The sequence below is a fragment of the Eschrichtius robustus genome, chromosome 16 (genome assembly GCF_028021215.1).
Source record: "Eschrichtius robustus isolate mEscRob2 chromosome 16, mEscRob2.pri, whole genome shotgun sequence".
In the NCBI taxonomy this organism is placed as follows: Eukaryota; Metazoa; Chordata; class Mammalia; order Artiodactyla; family Eschrichtiidae; genus Eschrichtius; species Eschrichtius robustus.
In genome coordinates, this window is record NC_090839.1 from 33,581,152 (window position 1) to 33,605,398 (window position 24,247).

General features: G+C 40.3%; 2 pseudogenes; one reads left to right on the plus strand and one right to left on the minus strand.

Moving 5' to 3' along the window:
* Window positions 1-367: 367 nt before the first annotated feature.
* LOC137750376 (small ribosomal subunit protein uS10-like) lies at window positions 368-14,488 on the minus strand (annotated as a pseudogene).
* Window positions 14,489-22,916: 8,428 nt separating this feature from the next.
* Window positions 22,917-23,387, plus strand: LOC137750264 (large ribosomal subunit protein eL29-like; annotated as a pseudogene).
* Window positions 23,388-24,247: the final 860 nt, after the last annotated feature.

Sequence of the window (24,247 nt, forward strand, 5' to 3'; positions counted from 1 at the left end):
AGCTTATTTTGCTCTTTTTTTAAAACAACTGATTATCAATTTATTAAAAATGTTGATTTGGGCTTCCTTGGTGGCGCAGTGGTTGAGAATCTGCCTGCCAACGTAGGGGACATGGGTTCGAGCCCTGGTCTGGGAAGATCCCACATGCCGTGGAGCAGCTGGGCCCGTGAGCCACAATTACTGAGCCTGCATGTCTGGAGCCTGTGCTCCGCAACAAGAGAGGCCACGATAGTGAGAGGCCTGCGCACCATGGTGAAGAGTGGCCCCCGCTTGCCACAACTAGAGAAAGCCCTTGCACAGAAACGAAGACTCAACACAGCCATAAAAATAAATTAATTAATTAATAAAATTTTTTTTAAATGTTGATTTAAGCATCGGCAATGGTGACTTCAACCTCGACTCCTGGCTCAATACTGATGGAAATGATCTGCTTAACAATCTCAGAAGGACCGTGCAGGTCAATGAGTCACTTGTGGATCCTCATTTGGAACCTTCATGACAAGGAGTTTTCCTGGTAGTTATTCTCAGAGTCTTGGTAGGCATCCGAACCAGTCCTTTCACTCTGAGATTCTTTTCCTTCTCGGCTCTGATCAGGTCATCACATACCTTCTCCAAAGACTTCGTGTTGCGGCTGGTGAGGGTGATTTTAATCTGGTGAATCGCTACCTCTGGCTCCAGGGAAGTCTTTCCGCTAAGCCATGACTGCGGTGCAACTTCCTGACCTACCTGTTCCTGGGCGAGAGCAAACAGCGGTGAGTCAGGCGCAGGAGCGGGAGTCCCCGGGCTCCACTGCAGTGGTGACCGCATCTTCCTCAAAGAGTTGCTTTTTTTTTTTTTAATACACAAAATAATTTTGAGAAAGAAGCTATAGTAATCAAGACTGTGGTATTGGTGGAGAGGTAGATACATAGATCAATGGAAAATAGTGGACAATACAGGGCTTCCCTGGTGGCGCAGTGGTTGAGAATCTGCCTGCCAATGCAGGGGACATGGGTTCGAGCCCCGGTCTGGGAGGATCCCACATGCCGCGGAGCGGCTAGGCCCGTGAGCCACAATTACTGAGCCTGCGCGTCTGGAGCCTGTGCTCCGCAACAGGAGAGGCCGCGATAGTGAGAGGCCCACACAACGCAATGAAGAGTGGTCCCCGCTTGCCACAACCAGAGAAAGCCCTCGCACAGAAACGAAGACCCAACACAGCAATCAATCAATCAATCAATAAAATAAATAAATAAATAAGAACGTGAATTTCTTAAAAAAAAAAAAATAGTGGACAATACAGAAATAAATCTACATAAATATGCCTAATTTTTAACAAAGTAGCAAAAGGAATCCAATGTATTCATTTTCAATAAATGGTACTGAAGGAATTGAAAATCTATTGGCAAAAAAATAAACCTCCATTTATATATTTTTTCTAGAAAAAGAGCAGGAGAAACTCTTTAGGACCTGGGACTAGGCAAAAAGTCAAGTCCTTGGGCTTGACACTAAAAGCACAAACCATAAAAAGAAAATTCATAAAGCAAAAATTGATACATTAGACCTTATAAAAAATTTAAAATTTTGTTCTGTAAAACTCCCTGTGCAGCAGATGAAAAGAGAGAAAAATATTTACAAACTACATATCTGACAAAGAGCTAGTATCTAGAATTTATAAAGAATTCTCAAAAATCAACAATAAAAAAGCAAACAATCGAATTAGAAAATGGGCAAAAGACATCATTAACACTTTACTGAAGGAGATTCTGTAGCAAGTAAATACATGAAACGATATTCAACATCGTATGGCATTAGAGAAATGCAAATTAAAACCACAATGAGGTATCACTGTATACCTATCAGAATGGCTAAAATAAAAAACAGTGATAACACTAAATATTAGTGAGGATGCAGAGAAACTGAATCACTCATACATTGTTGGTGAGGCTGTTAAATGGTACAGTCACTCTAGAAAATAATTTGGAATTTCCTTTTAAAACTGAAAAATGGGGGAGTTCCCTGGTCACTTAGTGGTTAGGACCCCAGGTTTTCACTGCTGTGGCCCGGGTTCAATCCCTGGTCAGGGAACTGAGATTCCCGCAAGCCATGTGGTGCAGCCGAAAAAATAAATAAATAAATAAAAACTGAAAAATGGGATTACCTTATGATTAGCAATTGTGTCTTAGGCATATATCCAAAAGAAACAAAAACGTATTTTCACACAGAAACTTGCACACAAATATTTGTAGCAGTTGTATTTGTATTTATTGTCCAAACCAGAAATTACTCAGATGTCCTTCAAAGGGTGAATGATTAAAAAACTTTGACACATTCATACCATGGAATACGACTCAGCAATAAAAAGAAATTAATTACTGATATACACAAAAACTTGGATGAATCCTAAGGAAAATTATGCTGAATGAAGAAAACCAATATCAAATATATAAAACATGTATATATATATATATATGGCATAATTATAGAAATGGAGAAGAGAGTAGTGGTGGCCAAGGGTTAGAGATGGGAATTAGGGTATGTGTGTGTGGGGCTATAAAGAATTATCATGAGGGAGTGTTGAAATGATGGTATAAGTTTAGTATCTTGAGGTTACACATGTGATCAAATTACTTAGAGCTATACACAAACACACTCTAAGGAGTGCATATATAACTGGTGAAATCTGAATACATTCTGTGGTTTGTACCACTGTCAATTTTCTGGTTTTGATATTGTACTATAATTCTGTTAATTTTGGAGGAAGCTGGGTAAAGGCCACATGGAATCTCTGTGTAAATTTCTTTGAGACTTCTAGTGAATTTATAGGTATTTCAAAATAAAAAAGTTTTTTTTTTTTAAAAAAAGGCATCAGATAAATCTACTTCTTGGACACACTGATTGAAACAATTCTAATCAAAGTTTACAAATTTGACAATTTAGAGAAATCTCACTGCTTGTGTTTTTCAGAATCTTAGATCTTAGAGATCCAATATACTACTTCAGTCATTCTCAAAATGTATCTTTTACATACATCAGCATCACCTAGGAACTTGGTAAAATTGCAAATTCTCATTCCACACCCCAGACTTAACAAATTAGAAACTCAACACTGGGTCCCGGCAATCCGATTTTAAAAAGCCCACCAAGGGATGCTGATTCACACTCAAGTTTGAAAACCACCATTCCAATGGGTGCTCCATAAATGTCAATGATAATGCTGTTATGGGGCTTTACCCTGGTGGTGCAGTGGTTAAGAATCCGCCTGCCAATGCAGGGGACACGGGTTCGAGCCCTGGTCCGGGAAGATCCCACAGGCCGTGGACCAACTAAGCCCGTGCACCACAACTACTGAGCCTGAGCTCTAGAGCCCACGTGCCACAACTACTGAAGCCCGCATGCCTAGAACCCGTGCTCCACAGCAAGAGAAGCCACTGCAATGAGAAGCCTGCGCACTGCAACGAAGACCCAAAACAGCCAAAAATAAATAAATAAAATAAATAAATTTATTTTAAAAATAATAATGATGATATATTTTATATTTGAATCACCCTTTTTCCTAGTGGAGACCCTCTGTCAAAACCACAGTCCAGGCCACCGCTTTTCCAAGCTGCCTGTGACTCACACCGATACATTCTCCATATATGTTTTCAACAGGGAAATCTTTCAAAAACCACCATCCTAGGTCACTAAAGCACACAAGCTTCTACTAAAGATGTAATTTCCCATAAAAGCCAAACTGTAAAGGGAACATTTGTTCCCATTAGACTTGGCTTAATGAGCACTCTTGGAACTACCTAAAGCCTTTATCTTCCACCCAGAAGTGATGCTACGAGAGGTGAAATTACATATAAATCAGTAGTGCCTTAAGCAATTTACAAAAGAGTCCCCAAATGTAAGTTACATAAGTATAAATAATAATATTAATATCTCCCTCATCTTGTCTTTATCTCTAGGACTGGGAGGATCAAAGCCACCTGAGAAGTGCAGCTTCAAAGATCTCTCCCAGGGCTTCCCTGGTGGCGCAGTGGTTGAGAATCTGCCTGCCAATGCAGGGGACACGGGTTCGAGCCCTGGTCTGGGAAGATCCCACATGCCGCGGAGCAACTAGGCCCGTGAGCCACAATTACTGAGCCTGCACGTCTGGAGCCTGTGCTCCGCAATGGGAGAGGCCGCGACAGTGAGAGGCCCGCGCACCGCAATGAAGAGTGGGCCCCGCTTGCCGCAACTAGAGAAAGCCCTCGCACAGAAATGAAGACCCAACACAGCCAAAACTAAATAAATAAATAAGTAAATAAGTAAATAAATAAATAAATAATAAAAATAAAAGGAATTCCTTTAAAAAATAAAAAAGATAACAGAGGAAGAACCCAAGACACATAAGAGGAGCTGAAATGACTCTGGGGTATAATGTAGAGCAGTTAAGCTCAAGCACAAGCACAAGCAGCACATTGGCCCATCACATTATTCTCACAAGTGATTTTGATTTTATTTCAACAAACCAACCTCAGAATGGGGAACAAGGTTTTCAAAACAAAAGAAAAAGGGACAACATATTGCCTGCCTCCAATACCCCGGCCAAGTTTATGTACATACAAAACTTACACTTACAAGTACTTGCTTAATTGGGAATTAAAGAAAATTTTGCCCTGAAAATGACTAAAATGGGGCTATTTTATAGTGTACACAGTTAAGTTAGAAAAAACTGTCTTGATAAAACATCTTTTCAGAATTCTGACTTTAAAGAAACAAAGCCCTTCTAGGGGGAACTTGCATTTCTCTTCCTGTGTCTTTGACATGTAAATGTTCTACCTGATCTTCGGAGTTGTGTGTATGTGTGCACGCGCATGTGTGTATTTTGAGAATTTGGTCTCTGCCATGAAAAAGGTACACCTATGGTATACATTTGGTAGCCAACTGAATAGACTGGGATTCTGAGTATTCTTTTGTGTGACTGTACCAACTCTCAGGGGCTTTTTGCCATCTTAACCTTCATTGTGTCAGCCTGTAAAACAAAGGCTTTTACTTTCTTAAAGTATTTTTGGGAGTAAACTTTCTGGATCTAGTTTAGGCAGCATCCTTCACACTCTCTTGTGGGGAAGCCTCTTGTGTCTCATTGGTTTGAGTCACTATTAAGATATATCTCATTAATGGCCAAATGATGGATCCTTTAAACTGAAAAAACTCTAAATTGGTAAATTTCTATAGACTGCTCATTATAACCAGCTATTTTATTGGTACCTATGAGGAAAATTAATCAAATTATATTAAATTTATATATATATAAAATGGTTAGCTTAAGAACTCCCTTAGTTTAAAACAAGCAAGAAAAACCAGTTTGGGAAGCCTTATTTGTGTTCTCCTCTTCTCAGCGGATCTTACAGATGCTAATAAAAACATTAGAATAGGGGCTTCCCTGGTGGCGCAGTGGTTGAGAATCTGCCTGCTAGTGCAGGCGACAGGGGTTCGAGCCCTGGTCTGGGAAGATCCCACATGCCGCGGAGCAACTAGGCCCGTGAGCCACAACTACTGAGCCTGCGCGTCTGGAGCCTGTGTTCCGCAACAAGAGAGGCCGTGACAGTGAGAGGCCCGCGCACCGCGATGAAGAGTGGTCCCCGCTTGCCGCAACTAGAGAAAGCCCTCGCACAGAAATGAAGACCCAACACAGCCAAAAATAAATATAAAAATAAATAAATAAATAAATAAAAGATTACTATAAAAAAATAGAATAATTAACGTTAATTAGGTTGATTAACAGGAAAATAAGGAGAAAAAAAACTGAAGGGAAAGTCTAGACACTTTTTCCCAACACGGTAGAAATTTTAAAGGGACTTATTTCAAATGGATAAAGAAATCTTTAGATGGTTATTTTAAAATGGGATAAATAAAACAGGTGTTAATGGGATTAAATCAAAGGTTTGATACAATACTACCTAAGATTGGATGGGCCAAAGGGACCCCCCCCATTGACCCCCAACATTAAAGGGCTCCAAACAAGTCTTCTTTATTTACCCCAGTTATATATATATTTAAAAGGCTGGGAGAAAATTACAGAGATACCTGATCAACAATTACTTGGGGCAATATTTAGGCCAATTAATCAAGTTAAAGGATTGACAAAAGGGCCAGAGTACCTTGGCTCAACCCCCCCAGAACCTTTTATACAAAAATAGATTAAAAGGTCAGGATAAAAAGAAAGGTTTCTAGGACTCCTTGTAAGACCAACACTTGTTGATTGGATCTGAATGGAAACTAACGGTAAAAGTATAAAAGTTGATAAAATTGAGATGAAAGTTTATAAAAATTGGTATATTTAAATGGGCTTTATATAAGATAGGTGATGCTCCAAGGACAATGGTGCTTCAAGGACAAAGGACGACCCTGCCTGAAAAAGTTTCAGCGTTACACCCCCTACTGGACTCTTAATCACCCTCCCCACCATGTTGCCAAGCTTATGAAATTCCTGAGCCCACCTGGGCGACGCCTATAAAAACCTATCAATAGCACATGTTCAGGCTCAACTCTCCCAGACTACTAGGAAGTCAGCCTGCTGTTCTGGCAGTGACCCTTCCCTCTAATAAATTCTATCTTCTTTACATTCTGCCTTATGTCTGGAAATTATTTTCCAACCCGCGTTTGGACCACGACAAGATTGTTCCATCACTTTTGCTTAATTATATTGTGGGATAGACATGTTTCACTGGAGAATGCTTCCCCTGCTTGGTATTATAAAAGAGGGCATATGAATCTGCCCCTAGGGAAATATTAATTAAACATACTAAAGAAAACCAATAGGGTTACCTGAGCCCATATAAGATAAAGTAAAGCCGAGAGCTAATATTTGGGGGCTAATAATAATAGAGATTTTGCTCTGGGTCTAACTTGTGTACTCAGAAAGAGAGCCTTGGTTGAATGCCTTATACAAGTTTTTGAAGGCATGATAAATTAAACCCACCCTAAAGTTCTAAAACACAGAGCTCTGAAATTTCAGTTTAGTTGGAAATCTCACTGATATAGAAAAACAAATTAAAGAAAATACATTTGGGCAAATCAATCTTTTAATATCATTTATGTGACAGACAAGTTCCTTGGGGAGTTAAAAGCAACTGTCTTTGTCTTGCAAGTCTCTACAAATCAGAAGTGTAAATACAGCACACAGTGACCTGAGACTGAACCTAATTACCTCAATCAGGTAGAACCTGAAACCAAGGGGAAAAAAGGGAAAAAGTGGCTTTTTAAACTCAAACCAAAGGCTCCCTCAACCAAAATCTAATTCATATCCTCCTTAAGGGTTTATCAAGGACAAATACAAATCTTAAGTCTTTTACACAAACAGTAAAGTCTTAGTCATCTGAGCAAGCAAATTTAATTTATTCCTACTGTTATTTATAAAATAGTAAGTTTATATTGTAATACCTGATTCATAACTAAGTTTTTATTTTTTTATTTTTTAAATTTATTTATATATGTATTTATTTTTTAGTCATGCCACATAGCTTGCGGGATCTTAGTTCCCCAACCAGGGACTGAACCCCGGCCCCTGGCAGTGAAAGAGCAGAGTCCTAACCATTGGACCACCAGGGAATTCCCCATAACAAAGTTTTTAAAGGGAAGCTATGAGATCTCTAGTTTTGTCTGTTTATATGGCTGTGTGTACATTATATGTGATGTCTGTACCTCTGGAAAATATTATCAAAATTAAATGTATAAAAGAGCTCTATTTAGTTGACTTGAAAGTAAGCACTTACAAACTAAACATTTCTAAATATGAAAGAAACTGGCCAGAATAAATTTCAGGTTCACCTGATCTAGGAAATACTCAATATTAAATTAACATCTGGTATGCTAGCTTAAGCTAGTTTAAGCTTACTGGTTTAATCAATATAGACATGTTTTACTTTTATTGTACCTAGGTTTCCTGAATGTCAATACGTTCATGATATTTCTGTAACAGAGTTTGTCAATAACAACAACAAAATTAGCTCGGTTTGGTAATATTTTCATAGGTTATAAAATAAATGTAAATGAGATAAGAATTTTCAGATAAGAATAAGAATTTGAGATAAGAATTTTCATAAATAAAATAAATGTAAATGAGAAAAGAATTTGAACTCTTTAGGAATACTTACGCTTTGGGTATGTCTGTCTAATCTAGTTTCTCCAGATTTTGGTAAAGAGTTTTGCTAAATGATGGGAATTCACTGAATATCTAGGTCATTTCAAATAAGATAAAATACTGGAACATTAATTGCTAAACAGGTCTAAATTTACCTACTTTTGTCTCCTTACAAGAGGGAAACTAAAGGTATTTGGGTTTATTAGACACGTATATTGTACCTCATTGAGGAAAGAAATTATGTTATATGTTTCTAGAGGTTATGGGATACTCCAATCAGAAAATGCTGGTATGACAAACAGTTTACAATTACTTGCTGCTTGTTGGTTTTTGCTAGAGATTAAGATTTTTAAGGGTTAAAATTTGTAGTATGTAATTAAAGCTACTAAAGATAATAAGGGGAACATTTCCATATACAAAGAAAGTAGAATGTGTGTTTTCAGCAATGAAGGTATGGAAATATATTTTGTTAAGGGGAAAGAATAATTCTCTCCTAGAGCTGGTTATTTCTGGATAAAAAAAATAAGGGACAAACTAATATGGATACAAAAAGTTGTGGAAGGTTTGCAGAAAGGGAACCCTGTAAAAGAAGTTTTGTACATAGTCAGGCTGGAATTAGACTAAATTTAATTAGGTAAATGGGCTTTGTTATTAAAAGTAGGCTGGTACAAGACTGGACTTGGTTCCTATCTCTCTGTTAAGAGAACAAAGTTTTCTTGGAATACTGCTTTTGATAACAGATTGTGTGAGTTTCTTTGCCTCTCAGTGATCTGTACTTGGTTTTTTGTTTCTTAAATCTTTTGTCACTTTGGTTAAGTGAACAAGTATTGTTCCACAGTGATCTATGATCCTATCTGATCAAGTGTTTTGAGACCTTTTTGATATGTTTGACAAACTTCTCAAATATCAAATTCTAACAAGTTATTTTGACCTCTAGCTAACTCTGAGATGTTTCAAAGGAACCCTGAGACATCTCAGAGAGCAATATTAAATTAATATTATTTTGGCTTATTTGGTATGTTAAATTACCTAAGAAGCATTGTCAAATGATTGGAGATGAACGTTTGGTTATATTGTATGGATAAATGTCATTAATACAGGTATTCTAAAATTTACATGGAATTCTTAAAAATATGATATGCTCTGGGATAATGTTATCAGTCACAATTCTAGTTATTATCTTAAAATGTATGTCCGAGAAATATCCAAGTTTCTTGTCAATTGCACTGTGATCAGATCTCTCACCATGTAGTCTTTTGTCGTTTATACACAGTCAGTGTTTTACTCTGATACTCATAAAATGAAGATATCAAAGAAAATTCATAAAAAGAACTTTTTTTTACAAATATAAGTTCTGATAACTTTTAGATCATACCACTAAACTGGGTAAAAATTTACAAAACTCTAATGGAAATCCGAAGATTTCATCCAGATCATCAGGAATTAATTACATGGTACTGAATGAACTGATAAGTATGATTTATAATTTTATGACTTTTTCTGAAATACACTTTTTTTTATAAGATTATTTATTTGTTTATTTATTTATTTTTGGCCACGTTGGGTCTTCATTGCTGCACATGGGCTTTCTCTAGTTGCGGCGAGCGGGCTCTGCTCTTCGTTGCGGTGCACGGGCTTCTCATTGTGGTGGCTTCTCTTGTTGCAGATCACGGGCTCTAGGCATGCAGGCTTCAGTAGTTGTGGCACTCGAGCTCAGTAGTTGTGCACACAGGCTTAGTTGCTCCGCGGCATGTGGGATCTTCCCGGACCAGGGTTCAAACCCGTGTCCCCTGCAATGGCAGGAGGATTCTTAACCACCGCACCACCAGGGAAGTCCTGATATATACTGACTTTTAATCTTTGTTTTCCAGAAAAACCTTTCCTCTTATGCTGTGACCCACACAAGTTGATAAGTATACCTTTGTAAAGAAAGATAAAACATGTATCTTTTTCTCTCTACCTGATCATTCCAGAATTTGGCTTCTCCAGCTGGCTCCCCTGTGGACTTGATGGTTTACTGCAACCAGATTACAACTAGTTATACTAATTATTGTTTTAATTTGTTCTCTTTGTTTCCAAATTGTTTATTCTTTGTGTCTCTCTCTGCTGCATTATGACTTTATTACTTATCCTGTCTAGTTTATAAGACTGTCTTTTGCATTACCCAATGTGTAACTAGGACTCTAGCAAAATTAATGATGGCTAAAAGTCTTGAGACTGTTGATTATATATAAAAAACTCCACATAAGGTAATTGTAATAGTGAAAATCTAGATATGGGAAGAAGCAACAAGGCAAAACATTTCCTGGATCATAATAGACTAGTAAGATAGGAGAGCCAAAGAATTTTAGATTATCAACAGGGCCTGATCCAAAAAAGATCAGCACATTGAATGGCATATCAGCAGAATCCTTGCCTGATCTAGGAATGAACCATCTTAGCACTGTGGGACAAAATTTGTCATAAAAAGCCTCCCAAACTTTGTTGAATTTATGACCAAGGGGAGGCACTGTGGATGAAAAATGTTACCTGCCATGTCAGCAAACAAAGAATGGTCATCAAGCCATCAGCCACTATAGCCACTATTGACAGTGAGCTCTAAGGGAACTCAGGATGGAGACAAGGAGGTTGCCTGCTGCTAATCCCTCAGCCACTGCAGCCACCCCTGCATCTTGAGGGGATTCAGGATGGAGAGAAGCAGGATATTAGCCCTAGATAGCTAAGATGCATATCAAAAGAATGATTTCAATGAACCCAGACTCTTGCATCTTTCCATACATAGAAAAGCACTAAATTCATTAACTTAAGATGTCTGGTTTTCTTTAATTAACAGTAATCTTTTGAAGTTCTACCTGGTTTTTGTTGCAAAACTCCTATATATCCTGGCTCTTCCTTTACCTCTTTGGCGCAGTCATTTAGAGTGATCTGAGAAGCTGTTTTCTGGGTTTAGTCCTCAGAAAATCTGCCAAATAAGATATAATTCTCAACTTTTAGGTTGTACATTTTTTTCAGACACAGCCCAACCATCCCTTTCCCATAAGACTTAGATAAGACTCACAGATGCTACCTCCACCTTGGCCAGACACAGACCCTCCAGATTCCCATTCTTTGTCTCATAAGTGATTGGCTGAACTGCTTGCCCCCAATCATCAATAGGAACAAAATGCTTGTTAACCAAACATTGCTTAAGATCATCTCCTTCCCTCAGGTCCCTGAACTTTGGCCCACCCTCAGCCTGAACCAGCATACAGCCCCTATTGAGAATGTCCTGGCCTCAGGGTAAAATATCCTCTGATACACCGTCTGATGTCACTCCCCTTTATCCCATGTCCCTACCCCTGTGCTTTCTATTCTTCTCCCTATAAAAGATTGAGACACACAGATTTTATGGTCAGAGTGCTTTCCCTCTGCCCCACTCCCTTTCCCTTTCAATAGTACCTTCTCTTCCCTTCAATAATCCTTTCAAATAAAGTCTCTTTTTATAGAGAGCAGACATGAGAAATCATTTGACAGGGGAAATGGAGAAGCTAGGGGGTAGCTATTTGGAAAAGTCACCCTGAAGACAGCATGAGGAAGCTGTGTTTGGGGAGGGTGAGAGGGTGAAGGATGGGAAGCAGGGTCCTAAGGACTAGCTGGGGATGATAACCTTTTGCCCAGGGTCAGCAGCAAAGAACAGGACTGAGGATCCAGGGGGTTGTGAGAGTGAGGGGGTCTGCTACCCCAGACTCAGGCCTGGATGCCATTTAAAATGCTCCCACCTCTTCTTCCCTGCTCCTCACTCCCCTAGCATGGGACACTGATGTGAATGGGCCCAACAATGGCCAAATAATGGAGACTGTAGACTGCCTCCTACCTGCTCCCACCACTGCAAACTTTCCTCTTGTAATTAACCCCTCACTCTCCTATACCCTAGATTTCTCTCCCATAGACCAGCTCCTTCCTAGCACTCAAACATTTCCTTCATCTTAAACAATTTCCTCTTTGACTCCCAGTCCAGAGGCTGCCCTATTTCTCCACAAATAACCAAATTTATTTAAATGAGTTGTCTTCATCACTTCATTCCCTCACCTCCCAGCCAAGCCTCCCACAGAGAAAGTTGCCAGCAGACCTCACAGTTCCACAGCATCTCCCTGTAGCCACATTTGCAGGCTTGTCTGACTTGACCCAACAGAGTTCCCCAGACTTGACCCTCCTCCCTGAAGCTTCTCCAGTAAGTTCATTGGTGCCACAGTTTTGTTACTCCTATCTCTCTGGTTTCTCCTGAAACTTTGCTGTTTTCCCTCCCTTGCCTGGGCCTTGCTTGTGGTCTCTCTTTTCTTTTCTCCCCTAGCTATACTCTCTCCCAGGGTTCCAAGTATCACTTACATGCTGATGACCACTGGACTTAAATTTCCAGCTCGGCACATTCCCCTGAGTTCTAAACACATTCTCCCAGCTGCCTACCCTGCATCTCACCCTCAGAAAATGGCACCTCAATTCACATGGGATTTGGTTGTCAGGTTTGCCTTTCCCTCACTCCCCACTCCCAAATCATCAGCAAGACTCATGGCTACTTCTTCTGAAATCTGCTGCTTCTCCTCATGCCCACTGCCACCACTCTAGTCTAGTCCAGGCTGTGGGCATCTCTCCCTGGACTTCTATGAGCCTCTCAGCTTCCATTCACCTTCTCCAAACTGGTCACCCTGCCCCGCTTAATTGCCATAGTGATCAGCTCCCTTTCCTGCTGAAAACTTTGATGGATTTTCACTGAGCTTCAGTGATAACCCTAAGTCCTAAACATGACCTACGAGGCCCAGCATCCTATGCTGTGTGTCCCCTTCTCCCCCTTCCTTTGCTCACTGTGCCCCAGCCATTTCCTGAACTCACAGAATTCTTTTCTACCTTAGAACTTTCCTCATGCTCTTCCAACTGTTTTGGAGCACCTGCCTTCCCATTTTCTGCTTGGTTAATGCCAACTTATGTCTAAGTCATATCCATATATACTCAAGAAGGCCGTTCTGTCCTCCCCAGAGTACACCTGTCCTTATGATCTCTTGTCACACCTGAGCTTCTCCTTCCCAGTACTTATTATGTGTGGATTCTGGCTATTTATTTCTATAAATAGTTGTTTAATATCTATTTCCTCCATTTAACTCTAACCTAGGGGAGTGATCCTGTCTGTTTTCATCACAACTATAACTCCTAGTTCTTAGTATAGCACTAGACACAGAATAGGGGTTCAATAAATGGTTCTTGAATGAACACTAAGTATTTTACAATAATAAATAGACACACACCACAAGGACATGGAGTGCCCATTCCCCCACTGCTGTGAGTGTTGACTGCCAATGTCACACAGCTGCCCCATTTCTTTGGAGAACTGCCCTCAGCTGAGGAGAGCTGCCTCATGGCAACCTTCAACCCCACATATTACAGGCTTGCTCCCTTGCTTCAAGGTAAGGTGAGCAGAATAAGGAAGGGAAAACCAACACTTTGTGATGCTATTCATGCTTTATAGCTCCCCATGGGATCAGGCTGAAGCTAGACATCACCTGGTCTTTCCTTAGCAGCTTCTCTACGCTGCTCACCTAACCAGTATTTCTTGAGAGCTCCTTCTTAATAAACCACTGAACAAGAATCTCGGTCTCAAGCTCTGCTTCTAGAAAACCCAATCTAAAACACCTATAATGTGGAGGAAAATATGTGGAGTCAGGGATGAGAAGGAAAAATGAAATGAAGAGAAGTGAAATGAAAGGAAAGAGAGACCTTGTATGAACTAGTGCATGCCCCAAGAATTGAGGTGGATAAATCAACTCTCTGCATCTTTGGTCCCTCCACAAAATTATTGAATGAATGACTGAGTGGAGAGAGGAGAGAAGGGGAGAAGAGGAGAGCCCTGCTTCTTCCCCCACTTCTCCCTTATATTCACCATTCATCCCCTGTCCTTTCACCCCACCCTGACATCACACACACCCCTCCCTTACTGCTCTGCAGGAGATGCAAATGCACACTCTCCAATCCCTTTGGGTTTCTCTTTTAGTGCCCCTGGGAGGTAATAATGTGTTCAGTGAGGCCAGAAGGGATCTGGTGGTCCCCAATTCTTTAATGGAATCTCAGCCCCTCCTAAAGGAAGAGAAATGGACATTAGGTTCATATGAGGCAGGAGACAGATGGGCCCCCAGGCCAAACGGTTGAGTTCGTTTCTTGTGGACGACACTCTGAGACGAGATGGGAATAACAGACCAATTGAAAGAGGAGGCAGGGCCCTGCCCAGATAGAAGATAAGAGACCACATATTCCTCATTCTTGAAGTCAGGAGACCTCCCCGACTACACATGCGCAGAAAAGCTCCTGGAGGTCAAAAGGGGAGTGATGCCAACTAAAGCTCACTTACCCATAGGCCTCTTTGGTAGAATCCATCTTGGCTAAGAGATGCATGCTCACACATGGGAAAATCCTGAGATACAACAAATATGGACTCTGAACCAGGCAAATCAAAATGATTGGTCCAAGGAAACATGGAAGAAATGCCCCATAAAAGTGATTCAAACTGCTATGAGGGCGCGACTCTCTCTCTGAATCCACCTGTGTGTCTATCCACACGTACTCTTTTTTTCTTTTAATAAATACTTTACTTGTTTCACTACTTTCCGTCTTTGGGGGAAATTCTTTTCTGCAAAGCCGTAGGGCCAGGGCCTTGTCACTGACCACTGGTCTAGTGGCTAGGATTCGTTGCTCTCACCATCCCAAACCGAACTCAATCACTGGCCAGGAACTGAAACCCTGCTTCAAGCCACTGCAGGCTGAGGCCACCCGAGATCACATAAGCCTTCTTTGCCCTGGAACCAGCCAGTATGCCCTGTGTGTCCCGTAACACAATCTTTTGTTAATCACTAGCTAGGGCACTGGGTAAAGCAGTGTTTCAAATCCTGGCCCCCTGGGCTAATGGCATTTAAGAGACATAAATATTTTGCCATGGTGACACTGTAACAGATTAAATTACAAATCCTCCTGGAGCAAAGCTGCTTTAACAAGGTTAGACTTGCATGAGGAGAGCAGAGGAAGTTCCATGCCCTCTCAGGACAAAGTTGGGACCAGTGGATCTGAGAGGTGGTAGGGAAGTGGAATAGCCACTACTCCTATCTCAGGCCAACATTTCTTGGCACTCTGGGCTTCTTGAGTCAATCTTGCCTCTAGAAATGGAGTGTCTAATCCAAAGCTTGTCACTGAAAGATATCTTGTGTCATTCTTTTATCCAATGCCTTGTCAGTCATTATGTAGCCTGCATCACTCTGCATAATTAATGAGTTAATCCTCACTGTCATCCCCACCCCATCACCACTAACAAGCTGTTCTTAGCTGAAAGATCCTCCAAAGCAAGTGGTTAACAGTGCTCTGCCCCAAAACATTAGAAGTGTCAAGCATGTGTTTCCTCAAAGGAAGAGAGGAGGCAAATACTCAGGAGAATTACTACTGATGCAAATCTAATCAGGGAACCCAAGATGAAATCTGGCCCTCAGTTTTAAGTAGACAAGATTGGAAAGTTATGTAATTCTCACAAATAAGCCTGTTCCTTCTAATACAAAGTGGACTTTTACAAATCCAGGTGGGCTCTCAGATTAAGTCCTGGTGGCTGTCACTTCTCACAGATGATTATAGTCAATCAGTTAAGATTAAGGTACATTGAAGAAATCCAGAAGGGCTGGGTGTGTTGTCCTGCAGGCAGTCCCTGGTGGCCTATATCATTACTGTTCAAATTATGATCCATGGACCAGGGGCATCAGCATCACCTGAAAGCTTTTTAGAAATGGACACTCAGGGAGATTGGTTCAAGATGGCAGAGTAGAAGGATGTGCTCTCACTCCCTCTTGCAAGAACACCAGAATCACAACTAACTGCTGAACAATCATCAACAGGAAGACACTGGAACTCACCAAAAAAGATACCCCACATCCAAAGACAAAGGAGAAGCCACAATGAGATGGTAAAAGGGGTGTAATCACAATAAAATCAAATCCAATAACTGCTGGTTGGGTGACTCACAAACTGGAGAACACATACCACAGAAGTCCACCCACTGGAGTGAAGGTTCTAAGCTCCACTTCAGGCTTCCAATCTGGGCATCTGGCAACGGAAGGAGGAATTCCTAGAGAATCAGACTTTGAAGGTTACCGGGATTTGATTGCAGGACTTTGACAGGCCTGGGGGAAACAGAGACTCCACTCTTGGAGGGCACACACAAAGTAGTGTGGGCATCAGGACCCAGGGGAAGGAGCAGTGACCCCATAGGACACTGAACCAGACCTACCTGCTAGTGTTGGAGGGCCTTCTGCAGAGGCAGGGGTGGCTGTGTCTCACCGTGAGGACAAAGACACTGGCAGCAGAAGTTCTGGGAACTATTCCTTGGTGTGAGCCCTCCCAGAGTCCGCCATTAGCCTCACCAAAGAGCCCAGGTAGGCTCCAGAGTTGGGTTGCCTCAGGCCAAACAACGAACAGGGAGGGAACCCAACCCCACCTATCAGCACACAAGTGGATTAAAGTTTTACTGAGCTCTGCCCACCAAAGCAACAGCCAGCTCTACCCACCACCAGTCCCTCCCATCAGGAAACTTGCAAAAGCCTCTTAGAGAGCCTCATCCACCAGAGGGCAGATGGCAGAAGCAAGAAGAACTACAAGCCTGCACCCTGTGAAACAAAAACCACATTCATACAAAGATAGACAAGATGAAAAAGCAGAGGGCTATGTACCACATGAAGGAACAAGATAAAACCCCAGAAAAACAACTAAATGAAGTAGAGATAGGAAACCTTCCAGAAAAAGAATTCAGAATAATGATAGTGAAGATGATCCAGGACCTCAGAAAAAGAATGGAGGCAAAGATCGAGAAGATGCAAGAAATGTTTAACAAAGATCGAGAAGAATTAAAGAACAAACAAACAGAGATGAACAACACAATAACTGAAATGAAAAATACACTAGAAGGAATCAATAGCAGAAAAACTGAGGCAGAAGAAAGGATAAGTGACCTGGAAGACAGAATGGTGGAATTCACTGACACGGAACAGAATAAAGAAAAAAGAATGAAAAGAAATGAAGACAGCCTAAGAGACCTCTGGGACAACATTAAACGCAACAACATTTGCATTATAGGGATCCCAGAAGGCAAAAAGAGAGAGAAAGGACCTGAGAAAATATTTGAAGAGATTATAGTCGAAAACTTCCCTAACATGGAAAGGAAATAGCCACCCAAATCCAGGAAGTGCAGAGTCCCACACAGGATAAACCCAAGGAGAAACATGCCGAGACACACAGTAATCAAATTGGCAAAAAATAAAGACCAAGAAAAATTATTGAAAGCAGCAAGGGAAAAATGACAAATAACATACAAGGGAACTCCATTAAGGTTAACAGCTGATTTCTCAGCAGAAACTCTACAAGCCAGAAGGGAGTGGCATGATATACTTCAAGTGATGAAAGGGAAGAAACTACAACCAAGATTACTTTACCCAACAAGGATTTCATTCAGATTCAATGGATAAATCAAAAGCTTTACAGACAAGCAAAAGCTAAGAGAATTCAGCACCACCAAACCAGCTCTACAACAAATGCTAAAGGAACTTCTCTAAGTGGGAGAAGCAAGAGAAGAAAAGGACCTACAAAAACAAACCAAAAACAATTAAGAAAATGGTAATAGGAACATACATATCGATAATTACTTTAAACCTGAATGGATTAAATGCTCCAACCAAAAGACATAGGTTTGCTGAATGGATACAAAAACAAGACCCATATATATGCTGTCTACAAGAGACCCACTTCAGACCTAGGGACACATTCAGACTAAAAGTGAGGGGATGGAAAAAAGATATTCCATGCAAATGAAAATCAAAAGAAAGCTGGAGTAGCAATAATCATTGCTTTGAGTAGCAATACTCAAAGTCTACTCAGAGAAAATAGACTTTGAAATAAAGAATGTTACAAGAGACAAAGAAGGACAGTACATAATGATCAAGGGATCAATCCAAGAAGAAGATATAACAATTATAAATATATATGCACCCAACATAGGAGTACCTCAATACATAAGGCAACTGCTAACAGCTATAAAAGAGGAAATCGACAGTAACACACTAATAGTGGGGGACTTTAACACCTCACTTCCACCAATGGACAGATCATCCAAACAGAAAATTAATAAGGAAACACAAGCTTTAAATGACACATTAGACCAGATAGATTTAATTGATATTTATAGGACATTCCATCCCAAAACAGCAGATTACAATTTCTTCTCAAGTGTGCACAGAAAATTCTCCAGGATAGATCACATCTTGGGTCACAAATCAAGCCTCAGGAAATTTAAGAAAATTGAAATCATATCAAGCATCTTTTCTGACCACAACACTATGAGATTAGAAATGAATTACAGGGAAAAAAACGTAAAAAACACAAACACATGGAGGCTAAACAATACGTTACTAAATAACCAAGAGATCACTGAAGAAATCAAAGAGGAAATCAAAAAATACCTAGGGACAAATGACAATGAAAACACGATGATCCAAAACCTATGGGAGGCAGCAAAAGCAGTTCTAAGAGGGAAGTTTATAGCTATACAAGCCTACCTCAAGAAACAAGAAAAATCTCAAATAAACAATCTAACCTTACACCTAAAGGAACTAGAGAAAGGAGAACAAACAATACCCAAAGTTAGCAGAAGGAAAGAAACCATAAAGATCAGAGCAGAAACAAATGAAATAGAAACAAAGAAAACAATAGCAAAGATCAATAAAACTAAAAGCTGGTTCTTTGAGAAGATAAACAAAATTGATAAGCCATTAGCCAGACTCATCAAGAAAAAGAGGGAGAAGACTCAAATCAATAAAATTAGAAATGAAAAAGGAGAAGTTACAACAGACACCACAGAAATACAAAGCATCCTAAGAGACTACTACAAACAACTCTATGCCAAAAAAATGGACAACCTGGAAGAAATGGACAAATTCTTAGAAAGGTATAACCTTCCAAGACTGAACCGGGAAGAAACAGAAAATATGAACAGGCCAATCACAAGTAATTAAATTGAAACTGTGAATAAAAATCTTCCAAGAAACAAAAGTCCAGGACCAGATGGCTTCACAGCTGAATTCTATCAAACATTTAGAGAAGAGCTAATACCCATCCTTCTCAAACTCTTCCAAAAAATTGCAGAAGAAGGAGCACTCCCAAACCCATTTTATGAGGCAACCATCACCCTGATACCAAAAACAGACAAAGAGACTACAAAAAAAAAAAATTACAGACAAATATCACTGATGAATATAGATGCAAAAATCCTCAACAAAATACTAGCAAACAGAATCCAACAACACATTAAAAGGATCATACAACATGATCAAGTGGGATTTACCCCAGGGATGCAAGGAATCTTCAATATATGCAAATCAATCAATGTGACACACCATATTAACAAATTGAGGAATAAAAACCATATGATCATCTCAATAGAGGCAGAAAAATCTTTTGATAAAATTCAACACCCATTTATGATAAAAACTCTCCAGAAAGTGGGCATAGAGGGACCCTACCTCAACATAATAAAGGCCATATATGACAAACCCACAGCAAACATCATTCTCAATGGTGAAAAACTGAAAGCATTTCCTCTAAGATCAGGAACAGGACAAGGATGTCCACTCTCACCACTATTATTCAACATAGTGTTGGAAGTCTTAGCCACGGCAATGAGAGAAGAAAAAGAAATAAAAGGAATACAAATTGGAAATGAAGAAGTAAAACTGTCACTGTTTGCAGATGACGTGATAATTACTATACATAGAGAATCCTAAAGATGCCACCAGAAAACTACTAGAGCTAATCAATGAATCTGGTAAAGTTGAGGATACAAAATCAATGCACAGAAATCTGTTGCATTCCTATACACTAATGATGAAAAATCTGAAAGAGAAATTAAGGAAACACTCCCATTTACCATTGCAACAAAAAGAATAATATACCTAGGAATAAACCTACTTAGGGACACAAAAGACCTGTATGCAGATAACTATAAGACACTGAAGAAAGAAATTAAAGATGATACAAACAGATGGAGAGATATACCATGTTCTTTGATTGGAAGAATCAACATTGTGAAAATGAATATACTACCCAAAGCAATCTACAGATTCAATGCAATCCCTATCAAACTACCACTGGCATTTTTCACAGAACTAGAACAAAATATTTCACAATTTGTATGGAAACACAAAAGACCCCGAATAGCCAAAGCAATCTTGAGAACGAAAAATGGAGCTGGAGGAATCAGGCTCCCTGACCTCAGACTATACTGCAAAGGCTACAGTATTCAAGACAATATGGTACTGGCACAAAAACAGAAATATAGATCAATGGAACAGGATAGAAAGTCCAGAGATAAACCCACGCACCTATGGTCAACTAATCTATGACAAAGGAGGCAAGGATATACAATGGAGAAAAGACAGTCTCTTCAATAAGTGGTGCTGGGAAAACTGGACAGCTATAGGTAAAAGAATTAAATTAGAACACTCCCTAACACCATACAAAAAAATGAACTCAAAATGGATTAGAGACCTAAATGTAAGACTGGACACTATAAAACTCTTCGAGGAAAACATAGGAAGAACACTCTTTGACATTAATCACAGCAAGATCTTTTTTGATCCTCCTCCTAGAGTAACGGAAATAAAAACAAAAATAAACCAATGGGACCTAATGAAACTTAAAAGGTTTTGCACAGCAAAGGAAACTACAAGCAAGACGAAAAGACAACCCTCAGAATGGGAGAAAATATTTGCAAACAAATCAACGGACCAAGGATTAATCTCCAAAATATACAAACAGCTCATGCAGCTCAATATTTAAAAAAAAGAAACCCAATGCAAAAATTGGCAGAAGACATAAATAGACATTTCTCCACAGAAGACATACAGATGGCCAAGAAGCACATGAAAAGCTGCTCGACATCACTAATTATTAGAGAAATGCAAATCAAAACTACAGTGAGGTATCACGTCACACCATTTAGAATGGGCATCATCAGAAAATCTACAAACAACAGATGCTAGAGAGGGTGTGGAGAAAAGGGAACCCTCTTGCACTGTTGGTGGGAATGTAAATTGATACAGCCACTATGGAGAACTGTATGGAGGTTCCTTAAAAAACTAAAAATAGAATTACCATATGACCCAGCAATCCCACTCCTGGGCATATACCCAGAGAAAACCATAATTCAAGAAGACACATGCACCCCAATGTTCATTGCAGCACTATTTACGATAGCCAGGTCATGGAAGCAACCTAAATGTCCATCAACAGATGAATGGATAAAGAAGTAGTGGTACATATATACAATGGAATATTACGCAGCCATGAAAAGGAACGAAATTGGGTCATTTGTAGAGACATGGATGAATCTAGAGACTGTCATACAGAGTGAAGTAAGGCAGAAAGTGAAAAACAAATATTGCATCTTATCGCATATGTGTGGAACCTAGAAGAATGGTACAGAAGAACTGGTTTGCAGGGTAGAAATTGAGACACAGATGTAGAGAACCAAACGTATGGACACCAAGGGGGAAAGTGGTGGGGGTGGTGGGGGTGGTGGTGGGATGCATTGGGAGACCGGGATTGACATCAGTCCACACTGATGTGTATGAAATAGATGACTAATAAGAACCTGGTGTATAAAGAAATAAATAAAATTAAATTTAAAAAAAAGAAAAAAATGGATTCTCAGGCTCCACCTTAAATCTACTGAATCAGAATTTGTATTGGAGCAGAGGAAAACAAATTATTCCCCACCCTCTTACATTCTATGACTGAAGCCCTGGAAATTAAACTGACAAAAGACAATTTAAGACAGAAAAACAGAGTTTATTAACATATGCATTGTGCATGTAGGAGAAACTCAGCGATGAAGGACTTGAGAAGATGAATAGAACTTGGGGCTTATATTAGCATCTTAATAAGGAGCAATAAATTTGTACAGAAGTGAGAAGACAAAGGAGAAGGGGTTTGAGGTTTTAAGGGGGGCAAGCTGTGGAAAGGTATATATATATGGGGGGAAACTAATGGAAGATAAGGGTTGTTTTAGTAAAGTTTGTTATGTAGATTCCTCTTGGTATTGTTCCTGGGCTGCTAAGAGTCTGGAACTGTCTTCCTCTTCCTGCTGAGAGAGGGAGACACCCTAACACATGGAAATATAAATCCTGCTCTTAAGCAAATAGAGGAAGAGGGCAAAGAGCTTGTTTGGCATGTGGTGTTTCTCAACTGTCTTCAGCTCAGAATAATCCTTATGCTAAAGTGGCATATTTTGGGGTGGCATCTGATCCCCTATACATTTTTACCCTATTCCCAGGCAATTCAGATGCATAATAAAGCTTGAGAGGTGCTAACTTTCAGCCCTTAGAGTTTCTGGAGTGGATGTGTTCACGTGTGCAGATGCTGCTGCAAGTCAAATGACACAATGGGCCCAGTCTCTAGCTCACATCTCACCACCAACTTCACTCAACACCATAGCAGGAACAAGCTTCAGTTTCTGATGACAATGTAGATACTAATGCCCTGATACGACATAAAGTGGAATTAGGGCCAAGAATTGGATTAGTTACTATCTATCAAAATAAAAAAAAGTACATTGAACTTAGTGAGGCTGCTACTTGACACAGACAGTGCCTTAGAGCCTATTAATTTATTTATGTGCTCAGATTTCTCTGGGAAATATTTAAGGTATAGTACATAAATCAACAAGATGGCTCTTTCTTTTTCAATCCCAGGCACTGTGAGATCCACGGGCTTCAGTGCAGACATGACCAAGTCCAAAAACCACACCATGCACAACCATTCCCAAAACTGGCACAGGAATGGCATCAAGAAGCCCCAGTCACAAAGATATGAATCTCTTAAGGGAGTGGACCCCAAGTTCCTGAGGAACATGGACTTTGCCAAGAAGTACAAAGAAGGGCCCTAAGAAGATGCAAGCCAACAACGCCAAGGCCATGAGTGAACGTGCCAAGGCTATCAAGGCACTCGTAAAACCCAAGGAGGTCAAGCCCAAAATCCCAAAGGGCAGCAGCCCCAAGCTTGGTCAACCTGCCTACATCACTCACCCCAATCTCAGGAAACATTACTGTGCCTGCTTTACCAAGGGTCTCAGGCTCTGCTGGCCAAAGTTCAAGGCTCAAACCAGGCCCAGGCTGCTGCTATGGCTCTTGCTCTGGCTTCAGCTCAGACTCAGGCTCCCAAAGGTGGCCAGGCCTCCAAGAAGGCTCCAAAGTAGAGGTCTCTGCTGATTCAAGGACAGAAGGACTGGTATGACCTCTGGGCTGCTACCTGCATGGGGCTGATGTCCTCCTGTGTTATTTGTACAGATAAACCTGAGGCAGGATCTGTCAAAAAAAATCAATCAATCAATCAAGAAGATGGACTTAGTTAAAAGTCAGAGTCAAGACAGAATAAAAACAAGTGTAGGGACATAAAATTGAATCAGGGCTGAAAATGTACACCATGAAGTCTAAACTCTTTTTTATGACTGGGCCACAAATTTAGTGCTGCATTCTAGTAACCAAACATGAGAATAAACCCAGTCAACACCATTCTCATATGATAAAAAGAAGCCAATTGCTAAGAAGGAAGAAAGTATTCTCTGTTCCTCTTCACAATGAAACTTCTCAGAGGTGTTGTTTACACACACTATCCCCACCTCCTTGTCTCTGGTTCTCTTTTTGACCTACTCCCCATCTGGCTTCTGCTTCCCTAGTCCACAGAAGTTGCTCTTGACAAGTTCACTGTAGTCTCCATGTTGCCAGATGCAATGACCAGTGGTCCTTTCTCTGTCCCCATCTCATTTGACTTCTTAGCACCACTCATTATTAGAACATCATCCTCTTCGGCATCTGCAATACCACATTCTCCTGGTTTTCCTCCTGGTTTGCTGGCTGCTCCTTCCTTTCACATGCTGTGGTTTCTTCAGGATACTGTATCCTGGGACCACTTCCCTTCTACATCACCACTTTCCTTATGTGATCTCATACCCCTAAGGCTTTAACTGCCATCTGTGCTGAAGTCTCCCAAATGTTCATCTTGTGGATCTCCTCTCTCCTCTGGGCTCTAGATACAGATACAACTGCCTCCTCAACA